The sequence below is a fragment of the Zonotrichia leucophrys genome, chromosome 8 (assembly GCF_028769735.1).
Source record: "Zonotrichia leucophrys gambelii isolate GWCS_2022_RI chromosome 8, RI_Zleu_2.0, whole genome shotgun sequence".
Taxonomy (NCBI): Eukaryota; Metazoa; Chordata; class Aves; order Passeriformes; family Passerellidae; genus Zonotrichia; species Zonotrichia leucophrys.
The window spans coordinates 10,530,228-10,552,590 of NC_088178.1; the positions used below are offsets into that span (position 1 = coordinate 10,530,228).

The window sequence follows — 22,363 nt, forward strand, 5'->3', positions numbered from 1 at the left end:
GAAATCTAAATGTGCTGCTGTGATTGGAGTCTGCAGTGGCCCTGCTGAAACGTTCCATAACGGGCACCTCCAGCAGGCAAAATGGGGCAGGGAATCAGCAGGAGGGGTGTGCTAAATAAATACTCATAGGAGAGCCAAGACAATACAACTTATAACTGCAGGTGCTAAAGCTTGAAAGTAACTTTACTTAGGGGAATAATTTCATATTAGTTCTTAAGGGTTCTTTTGTTTTGTAATTACATTCCCTTGTAAATAAATATGTAGGTTATCTTACCAAACAGATAACGCAAAGTCTTTTACAATAGGAAATTGAAATATTTAAAGTCATGTCATGTAATAAGTTGTTGCCTGAACACTCATTTACTTCTGAGAAACTTGCCCAACTGCCCTAAAACAGCTGCTCACTCCATTCAGATTCTTATTTAAAAATTGTATTTAAAATAGGGATCGGAACTAGAACCCAACTTTTGCTGGGTTTTTTATTTGGTTGGTTTTTAATTTTGTTTTAAGGCCCTGTTTTGCTCAGCCCAACAGTCTGAGAGTTCAAAAGATAAGCATTTTGTGACATGAACAACCTGAAATATATTTTAAAAGAAAGCCATTAGAAATACTGTTTTCTTTCACATTTTACACTTTATTATTGCTGAGTAGTGAAAAAAAGTAAAGAAATGTATCTAGAGTGATTTTGTCACTGTAGCATTATAGAAAGTGTATAATAATAATCCTATAATGAATAATAAACAATGTGCAGTTGAAGCTGCAGGCAGGAGGCATGTGCATGACTGCAGTGGAGATCTCATGGGTTAATTGTGTGTGTTGAGGTCCTCTTCTGTAGGCACACAGTGTGTGGTGATTGTGAGTGGGCTGGCCCAGCCTCATCCCCAGTGGGTGCAGCTGTGAGCAGCAGGTGAGCAGCACTGACAGCAACGAGCCAGGGAGTGCCCAGGGGCACTGAGCAGCCACCAAAGGGAACAGAGGGCACACAGGGGCAGGGCACTCACAGGAGGGGATAAAAGGCTGGGACAAAGAGCAAGAAGGGCAGAGCTTGCAGCCTTATCAAGGTTTGGTGTTACTCTGTATGGGCAGAGCCTGAAGCCTTCTGATGAGGTAAGGTGTTGCTCTGTTTGGATTGAACCTTTCTGAACTTGTATGATGGCATTCTGTGTGTTGTGGCTGTCTGAACTGTGGCGTGTGCTGTGGCATGCACTGTGGTACTCTTCCCCTCCCACAAATGAGGAAATGAACATCTAGCAGCACAAACAATTGTTTTTCTCTTGTCTTTCATACAGGCTGCTGAAAGAGTATGGGAAATTAATTGAGTTTTGTTTCAAAAATGGCATTAGCATGGAAAGCCTATTTTGCTTTGGAGGCTCTCTATAATAACTTGTATGTGGATGTCTGATTGCAGCTGTAGTCTTATCACCATCAATTTTATCTGCTTGCTGATTTCTGCATCCTTTTATTCACCGCAGATCAAAATGAGAAGGTCTGTTTCAGCTGTGTGCATGTTCTCCAGTCAGTCCAATGGCTTCATCTATTTTCTTCTGCAGATAGGTTTCTTCACTCCCATCTGCTGTGTAGATCTCCAAAGTGGTGTGGAAATTGGTTCAGCAACCTCATAGTATCAGATGAGAGATGCATTTACTGTGGAACAGATAGAGTACTTTCCTTCCCTTTTAACAGTTTTGAATCATTTAGTTAATAGATGGTTAGTGGCTCATGTAGCTTTATGGTTTCTTGGTAGCTTCCTGAGCAGGTGGGAATCCTTGGATGGTCTTATTGCCCTGTGGTTACATAATAGATGTGATGTCATCCTCTACCACAATGGTTGTTAGCAGGAGGATGGAATTAATCCTGGGCACCTCTGAAGAAGCTATTCTAGGTTTGTTGTGGCAGATAGTGAAATTATTAAGGAATGAATAGGGTGAAGTTTGTGTTAGTGCCATCTTTGCTCTCCCCAGTATGGTGTGTTAACCATAGCTCAGCCATCTGTCAATATCTGCACCTCTCAATCCTATTGCCAATTACTGGAACCAGCCACTCTTTGTATGTATTTTAGAAATTAGTTCCTGATTATTAAATCATGACTGCATGTTAACACACATTATTTTTATAAACCCACTGCAGACTCCCATGCATTATAAATAAATTGTATTAACTCCAGTTCATATGAAATATTTATAAATACTTTGGAAAGGGCTCACTTTCTGTGCATAGTTATTAGACATTTTAGATTATAAAAGATTGCAAATGGTCAATTATGTAAAATTATGAGAATACAAACTTAAAACCAGGCTCATAATCCTACAATGAGAGACACAGAAAACCAAGATTCCAACTGGGTTCAAGAAGAGTGGCATGCTTTATGTTTCTTAATTATCTTTATTTCCCAGTAGCATTGCTATTGCCAGAGCTCAATTTACTATGTGCCAATGAAAGAATAATAAGTTGCAGAGACACTCCTATATCAGATGAGAGAGTTTCGCTCTCCTCTGTTGTCAGAACATAAACCCATAGAGGTCAGATGATTTTAGCTGTACCCTGTTTGACTCAGAGCAATTTTGTAATTTGGGCAAAAATCAGCTGTGAAGTAAATGGTTCTTACCAAAACCCCTTCTGGAGATGGGCACTGAGGCTATTTATGTTGCTTAATGTTAAGCAGCTAAAGGAATTACAAATCTACATATTTTTGTAAATCTAGGTCATAACTCCTGAGCCTTTGAAAATATACCTGAGTGTGGTAATAAACCCTGGAAGCCAGAGCAGGAGTACTGGGCCTGCTGGTTTGCAGTGCTCCAGTTTATGGACTTGGGAAGGGCATGGCTGAGTGACAGGAAGAAGTTTTTGAAAATATTCATTGATATTCCACTGAATCCAAGGGAAATAATATTTTCATCTCTAGGAGAACATGGGGAGACCAGTGAAAAATACCTCTGAAGCCCTCAGCATGATGGTCTGAGCTGGCCTTCACAGTGCTGCCTGTTAGTTTCCCCATCAGGGATTAGAAGATTTTGAGATGTTTTACCCTTTTGTTTTGGTGAGGAAGAACCTCTAAGAGGACTCTGTATGGTCTTTTACATAAGTATGATAAACCTGTTTACCCAACCGCCTCTCATCCTCAGCTTTCTTCTAACTAAATCTAGGTTACGTCCCTAGTTAGAAAATTAATAAATAAGTTAAATGTTTGTACAGCACCTTGAAGCTGTAAAGTGCTGCCTAAATCCCAAGTACTAGCAACCCTCTCAATTATGATACAGCATGTTTATACAAATATGTTTGATGTCCTCAGAACATTTGGACTGAGTGGAGCATATTTCCTGTTGAGCATAGATTTTGCTAGTTGGAAGCTATGCCTTATGAAATGCAGACTGCTGTCACAGCATCCAGTTCAGGAAAATAATGACATAAAGAAACATAATTTGCCACATTAAACTCACATTTTCTATGTATCTGGAAGTGGAAGTAAAAATTTAAAAAATACCTTCTTCCTGGTTTAATCAGAATGGTGTTGCTTTGCTGATTACAGGAGCAGCTGTGAGTTTTATGATAGTGGTATTGCCTTTGACTTTAGTTAATGGTCTGACTGTTTTCATTATGTATTTTTAAGAGTTTATTTTTTGGACATTTTAAAATGGAAACATAATGAAAATCATAATGGAATTAGGAGGCTTTTCTCTAGAAGAGCAGTTTTCACCATAGCCTGCTCCTACCAGTACAGTTTTTCTCATGGCAAACAGAGGACAGGACTGTCTTTGGGAACACTGGGATTTACTGTGAGGTCCTGGACTGCAACCAGGGAGGTTTGCTCTAAAGCTGTTCTTCTGTCACAGTTGCAGGAGACATGTAATAAGGTGCATGGAAAAGCTAAAAGAAAATGCAGTCAAAGTCAGTCTTCTAACTTCACCCTTAAGACAGTGACTATATACCAGGCTATTCTTTATTACCATAAGCTTTCTTTGACTCTGAATATCTTTAACATTCTGATTCTTGAGTGTTAAAGCTGTCAGGCAGTACCTCAGCAAGCAGAATCTATTTTTTCAGGGACGTATTTCTCATCATTACAATGCTTTTTAGCCCCAATTAAGGATGGTTTATGAATTACAATATCACTACTAATGCCAGTAAAGAGGTCACATTTTGCTGTGATGGAAAAGAAAAATTGTGCCTAAGGACTCTAGAGAATGCGTGTACATTTTGGGTAAAGAGCTGTTAGACTTCTAACAGCCATGTCAGAATTCATATGCTCATTGTTGAAAGCTGATACTGGATAATTAAGCCATGCCAACAGATAGCCTCAAAGATATGCTACCAAGGATACAGAATGCTATTCATGGCATTAAAAAAGCTCTAAGGCAGAAAATTCTGAATTGCTCACCATTGGGGTGGCTCTGCTGCCACTGAAGTAAAAAGTAGAAGTCCTGTCAGTCTTCACAGGAACTGTGCTGCTCTTCTGACATGTGTCAGATATCTTCATCGTTAATTGCATGACCAAATATCTTAATTGTAAATCTGATTGAACCTTACTCATCAGTAATGTATTAAAAGTATAGATGTTCTTGCAATGACTATGAAGTCTTTGGCGTTGTGGTGTTTTTTTGTTTTTGTTTTTTTTTTTGTTTTGCCAGATTACATTGAGATCGAGAGGAAATGGAGAAAACCCTTTTCTGAATAGTGTTCTGATTAGACATGGCTGCTTACACAGTGATTAGGGAGTCACCCAAGTGATAGTTAAGAGAATGATTCCCCATACTTGAGCCCTAGCCTGCTTGTGCATTGCTTTCCCTCCACAGCCTGGGAGCCACTGTGCCCCAGCAGAAGAGATCAGTCACAGCTGGCAGGGCTGCAGGAGGCTCTCCTGGCCCCATGCCGTGCCCTCCTGCCCCACTCCATCCTGCCTGCCCGCCCTCCATGCTGCCCCACCGGGCGCCACTGCTGCCACTGGCAAAAACCTCCCGCCCTAAACCCCTACTTCCACAGCTTCCCCATCTTTGTCATGCTGCTTTCTGAGTCCCTGATTAATCTCCACCTTTCACGTCAGCTGCTGCCCTGAAAGAGCATTTCTGAATGGTGGTCAGGGCCCTGGGATCTTCCCCCTCCCAGGCCATTGCCTTTGGTTTCCTGCAGTTGCTTTTCATCAGCAAGGTTGCTAATTCTGCTTTTTTTTTCTTCTTTCTTTTAGCTCTTTTCTCTGATATTTTCCATTTCATGGAAATCATATGACAGTCAGAACTACAGATGGACTTAAACTGAGTAATACTCAAATTCATTATGCCAGACTTCTACCTATGTTTTCCATATCTGAAATCTAGTAATAATTTTTTTGTGGATAACTTACTGCTAATGCAACCTTTTCTTGTCTTACATTTTTTGCTTATCTTATTGACCGAGACCAAGCCTGTAGAATAGAGCATCCTTCACTTCCCTGCCAAACTGTGTATGGAGACGTGCTGGTTTCTCTGCATGTGATCCCATACCTGCTGCATTGCTGGACTTGCCGCAGCTATCCTCTCATTTTTGTATGAATACATGAGATGGTATCACAGACAAGTTGAGCTCTCTTCAGTTTATGCTTTTTGTTCCCATAACACAGAGGCCATGGGAATGGGTTGCTCTACTACTCAATGTGTTCATCCCATACCTGCTTAATTGCCTGGATATCTGATTTTCTGTTTACTTTAAGTCTTGTTTGGCAGGTGGATTTTTTGATGTGTCATTTGGGTGTAGAAGCTTCTTTTCTTCTCCTGTGAGTGCCTTTCAGTTGAGGTAGCCTATCAGTGCAGGCCTCCTGTGTGACCTTAAAGGACTTGTCTGTAGGAATTCCAAATCATTGTTTAGGCTGATTAGTAAAGAGCATTTACTATAGATACTGAAAACCCAAATGCTTAAGAGATCTTCACAATGCATAAACTCTTATGCAGTATCTTTACTGTGGTGGTTTTTATTTTTTTTTTCTGAAATAATTAATAGGTCTTATAATTGGGTGCTCATCATGAGCAATTTCCAGTGTTGATTAAATATTTTATGGTAATTCCTGAAGCTTTCTGGCTGTCGCCTGGAGTAGTGACTCAATATGAATTTTTGGTGTACAGTAAGCAACTTTCTTCTTGAGAATGATCAGAAATCTTAATTCTGAGTTGGGAGATTGCTGTATTTTGTTCCCAAGAGCCAAGCCTCTTTACCCACTAGGTTGTCCAACTAGGCAAAGTTGCAGCTGGTATCTACACAACCTGTTTTAATGATGGTGAAGTGATGGATGATCACAGTGTTTCTCCTTACCTCATTTCTTTAGTAAATATTCAGACTTTTTCATGTTTTACTGAGTGAAATCCTATAATCATAATTACATACAAAATTTACATTAATGTAATAACATTAATGTATATTGGATTATGTTGTTAAAACTGACCAGAATTTGATTTATTAAATTTTATTTAAATGCAATTTATAATTAAAAAGTAGGAAATCCTAAGGTGTTATTTGCATTCTTTGTAGCATGTGCATTTAAAAGAAATGTTCGGTATATATTGAGATCATACTAATTGGTATGAGGGTTACCAGAGCAATAGCTTTAGCTGAAATCCACAGGAAATAGCAGAATAAACCCCAAGGTAAATACCAATAGCTTTGTAGCTCCCCATAGCACAACAGAGACTGCTGCAGGAAAGCAGCCAATTTCTATAGGAGCTTTATTTTTCAGTGCTGGTTTTCCAGCAATTTGAAACTGACAATGCAGAAAAATATTGCTTTCACATAAGCCTAGTATTTCCTCCACCACTCTTGTCCAATGGCCTGATGAAGAAATGGCCAGTGAGACATGTAAGAGATCCCCAAGCTTCAGCTCTATTGATCTGTGTGAGATGAGGCTCCCTTGAGTGGCACAGTGCAGTGTGAGACTCTGCCCATCCCAGCCAAGGCGTTGTGCCCACAGTGTGAGCTGGAATGTGCAGGGGTCAAGGGGTGCATCTCAGACTTTCAGAGGTGAATGCTGCCTTTCAGCTTGCCCCTTTGAGCTGTCATCTCTAAGGACTCTTTAGAGGCTACTTTTGTTTGGATCCAGTTCTCCAGCTTTATTCTTTGGTTACTGTGAAATACTTATATATATAATATCATAAAATAGCTATGTGTGTGTGTGTGTGTATATATATATAGATAAAATATTCCCTAACAAATTATACTAAGAGAATTTTACTTCCTGGTATTTATTGAAATGTTACCTGGATGTGACTTCTGGATGCACATTATCATATAAATGTGCATTGAAATACATGAATGATTTAGCTGTTGAAATGTTCTTAATCAACAAAATTTATAATATTTCTTTCACTGACCAGGAGAAGAAAGGAATGAAGCATGGGCAAGTGAAGTTGTCTGATTTTGACAAGAAAAATGAATTTCACTTTCTTATGCCAGAATACTTCTCAGTTCTCCCTCCCCCCTTCTGAAATTCAGTGTGGGGCCAGAAGGATCTTGATGTTGTCTAGTAAAACCTTCTCTTTGTGTTCCTCTACTCAGTTTCTCCCTGTCTGCCATCATGCTCAATAGGTTGCTCAATTAATAATTAAAAAATATATTCCTAATTTCTAGTTTGAATTAATCTGCTTTCAGCCATTGCTTTTTATGCTTTTTTTTTCTGCTAGATTAAAGAACCCTTTAGTGACTGGTATTTTCTCCCCATGAGGTGCTTATTTGTTGTAATCAACTCTTCACTCAATCTTCTTCTTGATAAGATAAACAGATTGAGCTGTTCACGTTTCTTACTGTAAGGTATTTCCTCCAGCCTAAAATAGTGTATGTGAGCCTCTTCTGCACTTCAATTTTTTTTTTTTTTTTTACATTCTCTGCCTTACATGTTTTTTTATATCTAAAAGGAGCAATCCAGCACAAAAATTGCCTTTTTTTCCCCCCCAAAGGAACAATCATCATACAATGACCCTATGCAATCCTCAAAATAACAAGAACTGGATTTCTTTTGACAGCACTCATTTATTAGGCAGCAAGGGCAGCTGAATGTATCTGAATCTTACTGCTTCATTTTTGGATGAACCAGGTTGTGGTAAAATTCTGATTCATCAGAGGGAAAGGTGAACAATGACACGTGTCCCCACGAGAGGCCACCTTGCCTCACAACTGCTGATGTGCTGGACTTAAATGGGAAAGCTTTGTGGAGAGAGTGCGAATTGTGTCCAGCACTGGGACAAAGCTGGGGATCATGCCGTGGCCAGCCCTGCTATGCCAAACCTCGGAGCATCTTTGTACCATAAAGATTTGGGGATTTTAAACAAATCCCATGCAAAGCGGGAACAAACATTTTGTGGGTGGAGAGGGCTCTGGAGACGAAGACAAATCAGATGAGTAGTGCTTGTACTTCTTTGGGGGTGAGTGAAAGGTGGCTGTGCAGGGGATGGCTGAGAGCAGAGGGAAACGTTTCCCTGCTTGCCAAAGTCATTCAAACCCCTTGTTTACTATCTTGTGATACTCACTGATATTGTTGGTAGTGATGTGGTCCAAGAACCAAATGGAATCAGCTGTGGTATGTTGAAAACAAATGTGATTTGCCCAAATTTGGTAATTATCTCACTTTAAAACACAGAATAGGTTGCAGATAATTAAAAAGGCAGTTTTAGGGCTAGTAGAATAGCAGAATAAAAGACATACTAATTAAGTTTCTCTCTAATCTGTATACCTGGTGGAATCAAATTTCATTTTAAAAAGCAAAGTGATTTACAGGTGAGTTCCTCCTGATGCTGTCTTACAGAACTTGGCTTTTCTGCTGTTTATACCTGTAAACTTCCATGTGAGTGCAGGAAGCTGCCCACTGTGTGGCTGGGTTCTATATAACCAAAAATTCCATCACTCCTATACAGCAATGCTATATATGGTGAAACACGTGGCATTCCTGCCTTCATCTGAAGGATGGAGGAGATGAGGTGTTGGGATTTCAATAGTTGCCTATGACTGAACAGTCATGGTTCAATAGTTTTCCCCTGCTGCTAAAAAAAGCTATTTAAGAAATTGCTAATACCTCATTTAAAATCTTGATCCTTTTGATGTGATGACAGGGGGTCAGGCTTGGAGGCGGTGTCACAAACAGAAAGATATGAATGTTCAGCGTATACAAGTATTCATTAATGACTCATAAGCAAGTGTGCCTGGCGACTAATTGGAGATTTTTGTGCAGAAATATTGTATTTATGGGCTCCATAGAATCTAACTTATTTTTGTTCTGCTGCTTTTGAGGCTATCTTTTTGGCAGGAAGAACTCATTAATCAAAATCCTTCCTTTTGGAAATGACAGAGTATTGAGAGGGTGGGGAGAGAGGAGGGCAGGCAGAACATGCATCTGAAATGCCAGAGGAATTTTGTACTGATACAGCTCATACCACCAAATAGGAGAGGGGATGTCAGAAAAGAGGAGAACCTCTCTTCTAATGCTGCTTATGTCAGGACATCATTGATGAAACCCAGCCCTCCTTCTCTGAGAAATCTCAAGTTTCATTTTATGATTCCTTTATATTTATCCATTTTTTTTAAGCAATGCAGCTAAAATCCAGTCTGCTTACCATCAAAGTATTTGAATTAACATTTTAGATTCTTAGCCTACTTCTCACTGTCTAAGGGTTCTTGGTGGAATAAAGGTTTGTGGACCCACAGCAGGGAGCCTGATGCTGTTCCTACTGGGTACAGGGTATCCTCTCTGTCCATGTGCAGGGGTTGCTCTCCAGCTACCACAGGCAAGGCAGCCTGGAGAGCAGGCTGCACAGAGCGGCGCTGGGGTGCATGGGGTACCTAGAAACTGAGAACACTGTGGATATGCCTAACAATAGCTCCTCTTGAGCTAAGGCAAATGCTGTTTGCACATTTTATTGCTATTGAGCAAGAATCAGGGATAATTTAAACAGATTGAAAGGTATCTCCACCCTTTCTAAGGACTGGAATATACATTCTCTGAAACAGTTTCCTTTGAACAAGAAAATGTGGTTTTTAAGCTCTTTTTGCTTATGCTGTGTCATAGACTAACAGATAGGGATGTCACATGAATCTACTGGCAGAGCCACCTTTTATCCTGTTCTAGCAAAGCCTGATTAATTTGTCTTTTTAAGATAATAAATATATCATTGACCCTGTCTGCTCCCATACTTTACAAATTCATGAACGCTTTTCTATGTTGTATTTTTAACTGCTATACAGCTATGCAAAGAGAGCTCCAGCCATTGTACTGTAAATCACTAATACCCAGACTGAAAGCAGTTGCTGTTAATGAGATAGCTCGCCTACCACTCACGTGTCAGAGATACTAGTAAAAGCAGGATGATGTGCACAGCATTGGTGGAGACTGAATTTGTGTTTCTAAAAGATACAGGAGAAACGGACAAGATGCTTGTCCACACACCAGAGCAGCCTGTCTGCGATGCCAGCGGTTTGCAAAGAACATGAGAGAAATTAACAGAGATGTCCTTCTGATTAGCCAGCTTTTCCAAGTCTAGCTAGCATAAGCTCTTTAGTCTTTGGAAGGAAATACTTCCAAAGAGGATAGAGAATTGTTTTTAGTGGTGGTAATCTTCCAATAAATTACTTCTGACCAAGGGAAGACTTGGAGGGGCAAGATAATCCCAGAGTAAAGTTGATTTAACTTCTCCATTAGTCTCAGGAAGGCTCTGGGATTGGAGGTTTGAAGAGCTGTATGTGACATTTTTAAAAGGCTTCAGCAGAGGCTTAAACTCCTATAATGTTAAATATATTTTCTGAAGCAATGAGGTTCTCATGCCTGGGGCAAGATAGAAGGATTGCTTTTGTGTGTGCACTAACGTGGATGACATCAGCTTTTTGACAAGGTTGCAAGATGCAAAAGTACTTCTGGGCACAGTCTTATTACTTTCCTAATTAATAACAAACAGAATTTTTATTTTTCTCTGGAATTAAGCACTGTACACAAAAGTACTTCTCCTATCGGACATGACTGTACATCTAAACTGTCTGATCCCACCTCTGCCCGTGTGCTCTAGGTCTGCCACGGAGCACATTGGCAAGGCTCAGAGTGTAGCTGGCTGCCCCCCCGGCCTGTGTATAAAGAGGATATGACTTTGCAAGTCCTGAGAACCAATGCCTTTTTCATTCAGGTACAAGAAGGAAACCTGAAATTGTCATTCTTTGACAGGATGTACTGATTTGCATTACAAGGCTGGGAAGAAAACATGCACTTCATCTGCTTTGACAGTTGGCCTTCTGAATTACACTTATCAGCTGTATTAGCCCAGCAGCCTTTGGCAGAGGAGGAGCAGGGGTGGGTAGCGTTGTTCTTGCTGATCGGGGACGATGCATGGCTCTGGATGTCTGTGTTCCCTTTGGCACTTTGGTGGCATTTCAAAATATGACAGCTGTGAATTAGCTCAGCTATTTACAGGCTGGATTGCACATGGCTCACTGACAGGCAAGGTGCAAAAGGTTTTTTCTTCTCTTTCACTTAGTGTTTGATTTCCGCCAGGAAAGCTGTGGCAGCCAAGTGTAATAGCGGTCACAAGCCTCAATAAGACACTGCTGATCTATTTGCCTTGCTAATTTCTGGAGACAGTTATGTTTGCATCTGCAGTAGGTCTCGGTGGGAGGATCTTCCTTTTACAGCTCTATGTGCTTGTGTTACAGGATAATGAAGAGGAAGGAGGCTGCACATCTGAATTCCTGCCCTCACAGAGGACCCTCACCCTTGTTGCTGTTTGGTGCTAATTGTGTTTCTGGCTTTCCCATGGCCTGTTTGATTGGTATTCCCTGCTGGATGACCTCTGTAATGAACAGCCAGCGCTTGGTGAGCAGCTCACATGGCCTCTGCCCCCTTACTTTGTCTTCCTTAGGAGTAGGGGAGGAAAAACTCCACAACCACTGTTGGTTTTATTTTCAGAGGTTTTCTCTCAATATTCCTCTTAGTTTGATAGTTTAAACATTGGGCTGAAATTCCTAGCTGTCATTGACAGAAGTTACTTTTTCCCTGTTTTCATGTCCATATACAAGGGTGTGCAGAAGGTGCCTGGTGTTGTGGGAGAAGATGGGATGGGAACACATCAGGAAAGGCAGAGGGTCAGAGAGCAGCTACAGCCCCAGATCTGCCCAGGCAGTGCAAGAGTCTCCTAAAGCCCTGTTTTGCTTTGCAGTAGGCTGTGTCCTGGTGAGGTTGAGGCTGGGCATTCATCCAGACTGAGCCCCTCTGTGAATGGCTGGCATGTTCTTGCCTGCTTCCTCTTCTCATGGAGAGGGTGCCTGAAAGCCACCAGGAGATTAAACAGGGAAAATCTGCTCTTTGCTTCAGACACCAGAAAGTTGCACTGCTGCCCTCTGTGCCAGACAAGGAATTATCCATGTTCTTACTGATGCTGGTAAGGTTTTCCATGCATCAGTGTTTAAGGGTCTTAAAAGGAGGAGATGCTTTCCCCTCAGCTGTCTAGGAAACTTGGTCTTCTCTTGTCAGATTGTACCTCAGCAGCACCTCTGCACAGCCTTGTTGTATAGATGTAGTCATATGTCTCTCTTATGTTATATAATCTATGTTTGTGGTGCAGAGTAGAGGATTGGTGTGGAAAATCATGTCTTACAAGAGTTATTTCTGTGTTTGCACCCCCTTCCCCCCATCTGACTTTAGAGTGATCTTTTTAAATTCTTTCAGTACCTCCCCATACAATTCTGCACAGTCACCACCAAAAACAGTTATCACAGAAAATCCTTCCCCTTCTGCCCCCTTGCATTGCTAAAATCTAATTTTAGGCTAGGAAAAAAGATTAAAAGGATTCATATGGGTAGGGTGAATTTTGTAACAGACTGGTCCGAAACTCCATCCTGGAAGCATTTCTGCCTGTCAGCTGAGCCTCTGCAGTATCTGTAATTTTTATGTATTAGGGATCTGGCTCCTTTCTCTGGCATCTTCTGCCGTACAAAATTAGCCCAGCATATGGGTAGTGTAAATTGGAGGACATAGGTTTGAGTAATGAACAAACAGTGACTATGCTAATTGGCTTCATGGACATGAAGTTCAGTGTCTTCTGAACAGAATCACCTCAGCTGTTTTACAACCAAAAATAATAAAAATGAGAGTCCCTGATTTGGCGATTTTAGTTTTTTCTTTTTGTTTTGGCAGTGGCAAATATTTCCAGCCTTTTACTTATTATGATTAGAGTTTGTGTGCCGCCCAATTATCTGCATATTGTAATGGATGGCTCCTACAAACAGGTGAGCCAACATCCTTTTCCTTTAAGGTGTTTAGTCTAGCTGCAGTTGATAATAAAGATCAGCACATCCAAAAGTGTTCATCAAATTCTAACATCAAAACAGTAAGGGAAGCAGGAATCGCTGTGCTCGTAAGAGCTGTAAATATCTCGTAAAACTGAATATCAATTTTCAAAAAATAAAGCTTGCTATAAAAAGGAAACCTCAGAAAGATATATTTTGCAGTAAGATTTATTTTATGAATTTCTACTTACTACAGTGGTTTCCAAACTTGCCAGGCTGTTGTTTTTTTTTTTGTTTTGTTTTGGTTTGGTTTTTTTCCCTGCAAGCATTTTAATGACCCTCATTCTTCCTCTGCCTGATCCTAATTCTGCTGCCCATGGTCACTGCTGCCTTCTGCAAGGAGTGACCTCTGGCCCAGAGACTGCTGAGTCAGCAGCAGTGCTGTCTCCCTTGCCAACCCTGTTCCTACACCCTGGCTGGCAGAAGCACTCTATTGCTGCAGGGCTGAGCGTGTTCTTTGTCCTTCCAAAAGTTGTGGGCCCTGTTGGGTGGGCAAGGGGGATGCAGTGGGAAACTGGGACACCTTTGGGAAGTTGTTTGCTGCTGTTTAGGTTCCTGCTCTTGGTGCAGGCAGGTCTTGCCAAGCGCTAATGTTGGGATTTAGTGCAAACTGAGCTTCTATGGAGCGAGTGCAAGCAATTTCAGTTCTCTCGCTATATGAAAAGAAATGGATGGCGTAGAGGGAAAAGGAAAGAAGAAAAGGTAGTTTAGCCTTGTGAAAGCCAGCTCCTTGAGAGATGGTATGCTTTCTCATTGCTGTACAAGCACACCTCCATCCTCAAGTTAAAGTTTGCAGTCTGTGTTTTGAGTAACATAAAAGGTGATCATTCAAATGTGGTATTCTGGATTTTGTCTATGGCTCTTGGGGCTATGGAGGTATTCTGAAATTGAGAAGTGTAATCTAAATGCAGTCTACAGAGGGTTTCTTAAGCAGCCTTTGTTCCTTGCGTTGGTTTAGAGCACCAAATACCTGTGTTTTAGGTGCTGTTTATGTAGTTTTTCCTGTGAGTAAATGGAGGAAGTTGATAGTCACATCTGTCCTGGAGGAGAGGTAGCTTTAACGGGTTTCTTGACTGGTCGTAAATCATAATCACAGATCTCAGAATTTCATGAGTTGAAAGGGACCCATGAGGGTCATCAAGACCAACTCTTAAGTGAATCGCCCATACAGGGATTTACCCCACAAGCTTGGTGTCATTAGCACCATGCTCTAACACACTGGGCTCATCTCAGGTCATAAAGATCATAAGGATTCATAAGGATTGACCATTATTCATGGTAAATGAGCTAGAAAAGTTCTCCTTCCTTTCATACCCCTCCTCAGTAACCTGATGATCATTACTGTGCTAAAAACATTAAGAAATAGCCTAAACAAGTTGCTTATCAATACAAGCATTTATAATGGAGATATGTGTGTATTTGTATATGCAAAAGACTAATAGTACTGTTTTTGTACTGCTGATATTTTAGGATTTAAATGGGCAGGGTTTTTAGAAGGGAAATGCCTTTTGTTGGGTCAGTGGTTGTAGTTGGGGAGCACTGGTAAGTGCTGGTGTCTGTTCTCTCTGCCTTGCAACAATAGTGCCTATTAGTGTAATTCTCACATGGTTGTTGCATGTTATCACTGATGCTGGGGCTTGACTTCCCTGCCTAATCATGATCACTTAAAAGCACATTTTGGTTGCTTTACATTGCACCTGCTGGAATTATCTGTGGAAAATAAAAAGGTCGTGCCAGTGGCACCTCTAGCCAGGGACACACTCGCAGTGTATGTTACTTAGAAATTTCATAGTCATGGCTGTCCACAGTTCTTCTCAATTATTTTTCAGGCATACTGAAAAATACTCCCCATCCCACAACTCATGCAGTAGAATGGTAGAATGATGACAGCAGCAAATGCTGTAGCTGCTGCCCAGTGTTTTTTATCACTAGCTGGGCTGCTCTTTGTAAGAGGAGTGCCTCTTTGTTACTGTCTATGTACCTCTATTGCCGTGCAATAACTTCATCTGCTGAGAGTGAAAGTAACCTAATTTTGAGTAATGTTTCGGAGAGACCTGGCTCAAATCTCTTGCTGGCCTTATCTGTAAGATTTTCTGAAGTAGAGGACCTAAGACTGCCTCATCTCCCATACACCAATTTCTCTCTTAACTCTCTGAGGACTAAGAGGAGATTCAGATGGGTGATGACGTGATAATGATCAACTTGTGTAAACATGAGCACAGACTTTAAAAGCAAAAAATCATGATCTACACTTCTTGTTTTGCCTCACATTTAGTTTTCATGAGTTATACACAGTGCATGCAACAGTAATGGGTTCTTTATACTCTTGACAGATGACCTAGAGCAGCCACTTACTCCAAAACCCAAGCATCAAACATTTTCAATCTTTCTAGTAGATAATTTTAATTCTTTCCAAATAAAGCAGCGCAATTCAGGCAGTACAAAGCTCGGCAGGTAGCATGATGGTGAAGATTGAACAACTTAATTGTGTTCTAGATAGAAAGTGCCAAAATGAATCAATGATATAGGAACCAGTGAGAAGCAAACTTGGGCAGTCACCCTCTCTTGCTTTCCATCAGAGACTAGGGTAGTTTGTAATTTAATAGTTCTGCATCAAATAGTTTGTCTTTTTCTTCCACAGAGGTGTTTGTAGGAGAAATTCAGAAACATTTACGAATGCTTAATTAAAAGTTTGACGTCCCATTATTATTAATTGTTATTATTTCATTTATATCGCATGTCTAGCAAAATACTCATTTCCATTTTTAGACTTTGGTCCAATGTGTAAACTATATTTGAAGAGGCTTATTTCAATTTAATAGCTTCCCACATATCATAAGAGAAAAAAACCAGAAGTTAAGCAAACTAACTGCATTTGGCAGGTCAGAAACCTGCAAAGAAGCTTGGTGCAAAGTATTTTCCAATTTCAATGCTTTTCCTGATTTTATTTTTATAAAGCAATTAAGCACACATTTTTAAAATGTATTTAATGATATAATACCTAGCAATTTCATGTAGATAGTAAGGAAGTAGCTTACTGTCTTTCAAAATAGAGGCATGCCCTTTCAGTTACCTGCTGGATGTGATTCATTGAATGCCAAGTGTTACAGTGGCAAATCTACAAGAGGGGAAACAATAACAAAGACAAAAATCCTTGAACAAGAGAAATACAACTTTCCAGCTGGAGAATAACACCTCTGCTGTTCCTTTTGAAATATAACAGATTTTTAATAGATATACTCATCCCAGAGCTGAGCTGTTGGTCACCCCCCCACCAAGTACTATTAGAAATAATCAAGGATACCATAAAAGCACTTCAGTCTTACACATTTGCTTTGATAGTATAGAAAATAGTCAATAGGTATCATATCCCTACTTCTGGATTTCAGTTTTAGCTGGTCTGTAAGTTAAAAATTTAAAACTAGACAAGGCAGGGAAAATAGACACCTTTCTTTCCAAGGCAGAAATCCTTTCACTTCCTTCTCATATGGGCCACAGTAGCTCAGAAATACAAGAATTTGGCAGAGAAAGAAAGGATAATTGTGAATTTTACTGTAAATGCAGGAATAATTTAGTTTATCCAAATTGCAGTTTCTCCTGAATGCTGTTACATTGAACACCCGTGCTTGCAGACAGTGCTGTAGGCTCTTTAGCAGTCACAGTCCCAGGGACCTTGGCACTGTGTGTCCCAGAGAAGCTGGGCTGCCTCCCCACATGGGCACTGGGATTGCTCCTGAAAGGTTGTACGGGGTCTCTGAGGCTCCCTCTCACAAACCCCTTTACTGAGGAGGAGCAGCAGGCCCATCCCTGCTAGAGCTGAAATATCTTGGCATGGTTTTTGTTCATGGTGTCACCATTCTCTGATTCACCTAACAAGGTCCCTGCCTTGGAGCAGGGCAGGGGCAGAGACCCCGCAGGCCCTGGTGCCCACTGGGGCTCTTGCATATGACCTACCCTGTTGGCAGCTTTGCTGTTTTAAGGGCTGTGCTGCTCTTACAAATTGGCCCTTGGAGGCCCTGTTGGGCCAGTACCACCTTCCTTCTTCCTGCCCCTTTCTGAAGCCCAGCGAGGAGGAAGCTGGGGAGATGCAGTGTGCCAGCTGCCCGCCCTTTCTCTCTTCCTCAGGCTCTAGACATGTTCCTGAGGAAACAGCACTGCTGTGGCAGATCCTGTTCTTGGAAGAAGCTGCCTTTCCTGGTGGCTCAGCTTTCAGGAGCTGTTTATGCGGTCTCCTCTCTGCCTTATGAGTCAATGAACTGCAGTGAGGTTCCAGTGTGGTTTGCCAGCTCTTGTGTTGCTGGCAATGCTTGCAACACTCTTGGTTGGACGTGCTGGGAACATGACAGTGTTTGTAGCCAGGCTGGGCCAGTGTCCCCTCACAGGCATTGTTGACTCTTCTGCTTTGTTTCCCTAAAGTACTTAGATGCAAAATGGAAATCTGTGCTTTTCAACATTGAGTGTAAAATCTGAATTACTTTGGAATTGGAATAAACTGTGGCCATAATGCTCTTTAAAATATGGGGTTTGCTTAGGCAAAAGATGAAGATGAGTATATACAGCAGTAAGGGACAAAAAATCAGAAAAGTACAAGGAGTTAATGTGCTCATTCATGGCAGCAACTTACTATTCCCTCCCTGTTCTTACCCTGTGTCTGAAACGGAATCATCCCTCCAGGGGAAAATAGTAAAAATTTGGTAGTACCTCTGGTTCAAATTAGAACAAAACTTTGTTTTCAACTACTCCAAAAGGCAAACAACTTTCAAAAAGTTTTAGATCAGAAATGACAAAGCAGGAGGTTCTTACTGCCCTATCAGTCAGAGGCAATTTTACATGCTAAAATCAAACCTCAGCATGTTCATGCACATGACCTTGGCCCCAGGCAGTGAATAACTCCCATCCCTCTGCTGGTGTCCCCCATCCTGGACTTCCCCTGGAACTGAGGCAACCACCCAGCTCCAATCTCTCTTGCAGGCAGAAATCCAAGTAGGAGTTCAAAACTTGTGCAGGGATGAGCACATATTCCTCCTAGTGTCCTCTCAACTCTTTTGAAGGAGTTTGGATTAAATGCATACTTAGCATTTTATTCTATTAATAAGAATGCATAACAAAGATAATATATATTGCTGCCTGTGCTGTTTGCACTATGCTGTTCCAGTAAATGTGTTAATATCAGGAATATAAAGAACTGAAGTATTTTTCCTGATGTGTTGGTTATTATTAGAAGAGGTGTAGGCCTACACAGGATGGAATGGAATGTGCTTCTTCAGAATATAGTGACTGATCCTACATTTTAATGCTTTCTACTATATATACACTTGTTTTTATTACAGCATAAAGTACTTTTCCACAGCACAATCAAGAGAAATACAGTTTATGCATGTGTATTTATCACATTTTTGGCTGATATACTTCTGGTGAAAATTAGGAATAGAAATAGGGCTATGAATACTACAGCAATGTGACAAGTAAATTTAGAACAAGAGAGTAAGCTGCTATCTGGGACTAAACTTTGTGCAAGGGTTTTCTTTGTAAGGATACAAGGATAAATATGAAACAATTCCACAGAATATATTAGGGTGAAAAACAAATATTAAATTGAGGCAAATAAAGCTCTGACTTTGAGTCCTCACCAGTTTGGGGGAGAATTTTGGAGACTGCTATTTAGGCCAAATTCTCATCAAAATTTAGGTTCAGATATGACTGAAGTCCAAGCTCAGTAATAAAACCTGTGTGTGCCCTGAATTTATATGAATTATTTAGTTACATCTGTAGTTATAAAAAAATTGGAAATAGTCTAAATTTTGAGGAAAACAACCATTATTCAAATCCCATTTCAATGTAGTTCTCGCCAATTTGCCTTCCATAACAGATGCTACTTCTCTTGACAGTTTATTGAGGCCAAACCATTTATTTCTAGCCAGAAAATGGAATAAATGACAAAAGCCACACTGGAGGAAGAGCTATGTTCTTGTCAGTGGAAAGGCTTTCCTTTCCCCCAGGAAGATGCTGGTTGCACAGGAGGTTGGGTGCCTCCCCAAGTACATGTGCAGACACACACACATTTGCCTTTTTCTTCTTGGGTGTTCATTAGCTTAGGACTTGTTTGTTTACGTTTTTGCTCTTCTAGCATATTTCTATTTGGTTTGTTTGTTTTGTTAAAAGTCTGTTTTCTCTCAACTCTTTCTCTTCTACTCCGGGCTAGTTTGGAACATTATGTCAGTGTTTGGTCTGGTGGCGCATCCTGTCCTCTTGCATCTTTACATCACGCAGGTTTGCATCATGCAACTTAATGTCTCCCTTCTTGGCCCTTCTTGTCCAACTCCTTTCTGAGATTGGAGGGTGCAACTTGCTTTACAGGGCAGTGTTCTCTTCCTACCTTTAGAAAATATCAAACTCTTTCACTCAATATCAAAATAACCTTAATAATCACTTGCAACTAAATCAGAGTTGCAGACTGCTGAAGGTACCATTATGTGGAAGACCCAGAAAATTATAATTACATAATGATTTACTAATTTATATTTTTCCCTCTCACGAATTCTAAGCAGATCTTTACACTGCTTTATTTGTGACTGCAACAAGAATTTTAATCTGGTGGAATACTTTATGAAATTAAGCAAAATTGTCACATAATGAATTTTATCAGGATTTAGAGTCATTGCAGCCAGACAGAGAGAAGCATTTGCTTTTAGTGAGCAATAGTTGTACAAAACAGAAGAGAAAAAGATCAAAGGATTATTTTTGAGGGAGTTTTACTTTAACATCAATATGCCCAAATTTCCCTCTGCTCTTGAAGAAACAGCTGGATCAGATGTATTTCACTCTTGAATCAGGAAAAGGATCCATGAGTTTTGAGTACAAAGTGTCCTCAGAAAGCTTGCCTTCTCTGATCCAGTGGTGTATCTTTGTCTTCTTCAGTGTCCTTCACAGGTTTAACAGCCCACACAAAGAAGATTGCAAAAGCTGAATCCATCTTGACCCCAGTTCCCCAAAACAACCAAAGATTTCTGCAGAAATTCCAAGGAGTTGAAATATTTTTCCAGAAGCCATTGGGAGATGGGTATAATGAGAAGTAAGGATTTTGTAGAGGTAAAAGCAATTTCAGATCTCACATTCATGGACAGGATGTGACTTCAACATCATGCTTTGTTCATTTGTGCTGAGCTGCCAGCATGCTTCTGTCTGGGCTCTGGGCAGATAGGGACAGTCAGGCACCAGGACTGGACGCTTGAAGTCTGAAGACAAGGTCCTGGCAACGGTTTGCTGGTGACCAGAACCCCTGTGGGCAGAATGATCTGTGTAAAAGTAAGCTTTATTCTTACTAGTAAGACTTTTCAGATTCCCTTTGTTACAATTACATTCACAACATGAGTGGAGACATGCTGCTAAGACTAAACTTGATGCTTGCACTGTATTATAATAAAAATTTAAGATAATTTTCCATAAAAGGTTTCCTTTTACTCTCTCTTTCTGTCTTTACTGATGGCATAGCAAACTACCAATTGTTCAGCCTGCCACCAGCTCTGTACTGCTGTGTTTGATGGGAAGGAGGCAAAGGTTTCATGCACTAATTTTGCATTATTTGTAATTTTACACATTTTATGGCTTGTCACAATCTTACTTGCATTTGAATGCAGTTTCTCTGCATGTTAAATGCAGCCTTTTAAAATAGGTGACATTTTCTGTATTTATGTGGTGACAAACTGCAAAGAGTCTTAAAAATATCAAATTACATGCATGATAGGCCAGTGAAAACAGAAATCTTGGTGTTTCACCTCTTCAAGAGGGTTCAAGCAGTAAGCAGTCCATATTCAAGGTGTCAGCAACGACACCACAGGACATCAAGTAACAGATATTGCTGTCTTATTCCTCTCTGCCAGTTCCTAAAAGCTGGAGCCATGACTTGGGTTCAGTGTGTTCTTGGGTACTGTGAAGAAAGGCAGTCTTTGTCCCAAAGGTTTTGTGATTAAATCCAATCTTATTCAGATTTTTAATTTTCTTTTTTTCCTGGAATGTTATAGATAAGAATAAATTTTACTGCCAATGGTGCAAATGGTTTCTCTTGATTTTGCTGAGCATATAAAGTGAAGTATTTTTTATCAGATTGAGGAAATATTTAACTCTAAATTATCTGATTCTATCCTGTAGCTGTGCATGTCAGGAACCCCCAAGCACTGCAATATACTTGCAACATTATAATTTAGGAACTGCTGAATCATGTTTCCCCCTCTGTATTCCAAGGCAACAGATTTTACTTTCTTTGGTACAGGAAACATTGAGGGAAAATGTTCAAAAATTTTTATTAAAAAATCACTGACCATCACTAACATCATAGATATGGGTGGGCCAATATTAAATGAAAAATCTCAATCCAGACATGCACACATTTAAGCTCACAGATGATTCTGAGCACTAGAGCACATCTCTATTGCATGTTGCTGTATCTTGTTAATGCCAGCCTGAAAACATTCCAGGCAAATCTGTTCAGAAAAAGAGCACAGGATGTACAAATCTCACTAATCTAAACAAGAAAGCATGCTACTTACAGGTATGCAGTTTACAAGGCATGGAACATATGTTGAATGAGCAAAACAAAAGAAATCGTGATCATGTAGCAATCAACCATCTGAATAAGCAAGGATGCTGTGCACAAATGTCTTTAATCGCTTAAATGATAGCCTGCATTTTCAAAAAGCTTTATTAATGTATTTGATGACCTTTTTTTTGCCTCTAGTGCCATTATTTTATATTAAATTTAGTCCTATTTGACATAGTTCATGCAGACAACAAGCAAAAGTCTTAATAAGCCAATTAAAAGTCTCAATAGTCTGTAATTATAACAAAGTATCTTGATCAAGAAATCTTAACACTCCTAACCCTCCAAACCCAACCTGCTTGTAACAGGATGTTTGCCAGCTGTTCAGATGGGAATGGGCCAGAATTCATCATTTCAAGTAATACCTTATTAATATTTTTCTGCAACTCATATCAAACATTTTTTTTCTAGACCTGAGTGTCTATAACTTTTGTGTATTAAACATGTCCTCAGAATCTTATTTTTGCCCTCTGTTTTAATACAGCCCAACCAGAA

General features: G+C 40.2%; 1 long non-coding RNA gene across 2 annotated transcripts; it reads left to right on the top strand.

Annotated features, from left to right (window-relative positions):
* Positions 1-915: 915 nt before the first annotated feature.
* Positions 916-20,309, top strand: LOC135451135 (uncharacterized). 2 transcript variants are annotated; one of them, XR_010441227.1, is made up of 5 exons: positions 916-1,107; positions 11,156-11,281; positions 11,641-11,800; positions 13,121-13,212; positions 20,191-20,287. It is a non-coding gene; the product is annotated as an uncharacterized LOC135451135 (long non-coding RNA). The 2 variants fall into 2 exon arrangements; XR_010441226.1 differs by lacking the exon at positions 13,121-13,212 and having other exon boundaries at positions 20,191-20,309.
* Positions 20,310-22,363: the final 2,054 nt, after the last annotated feature.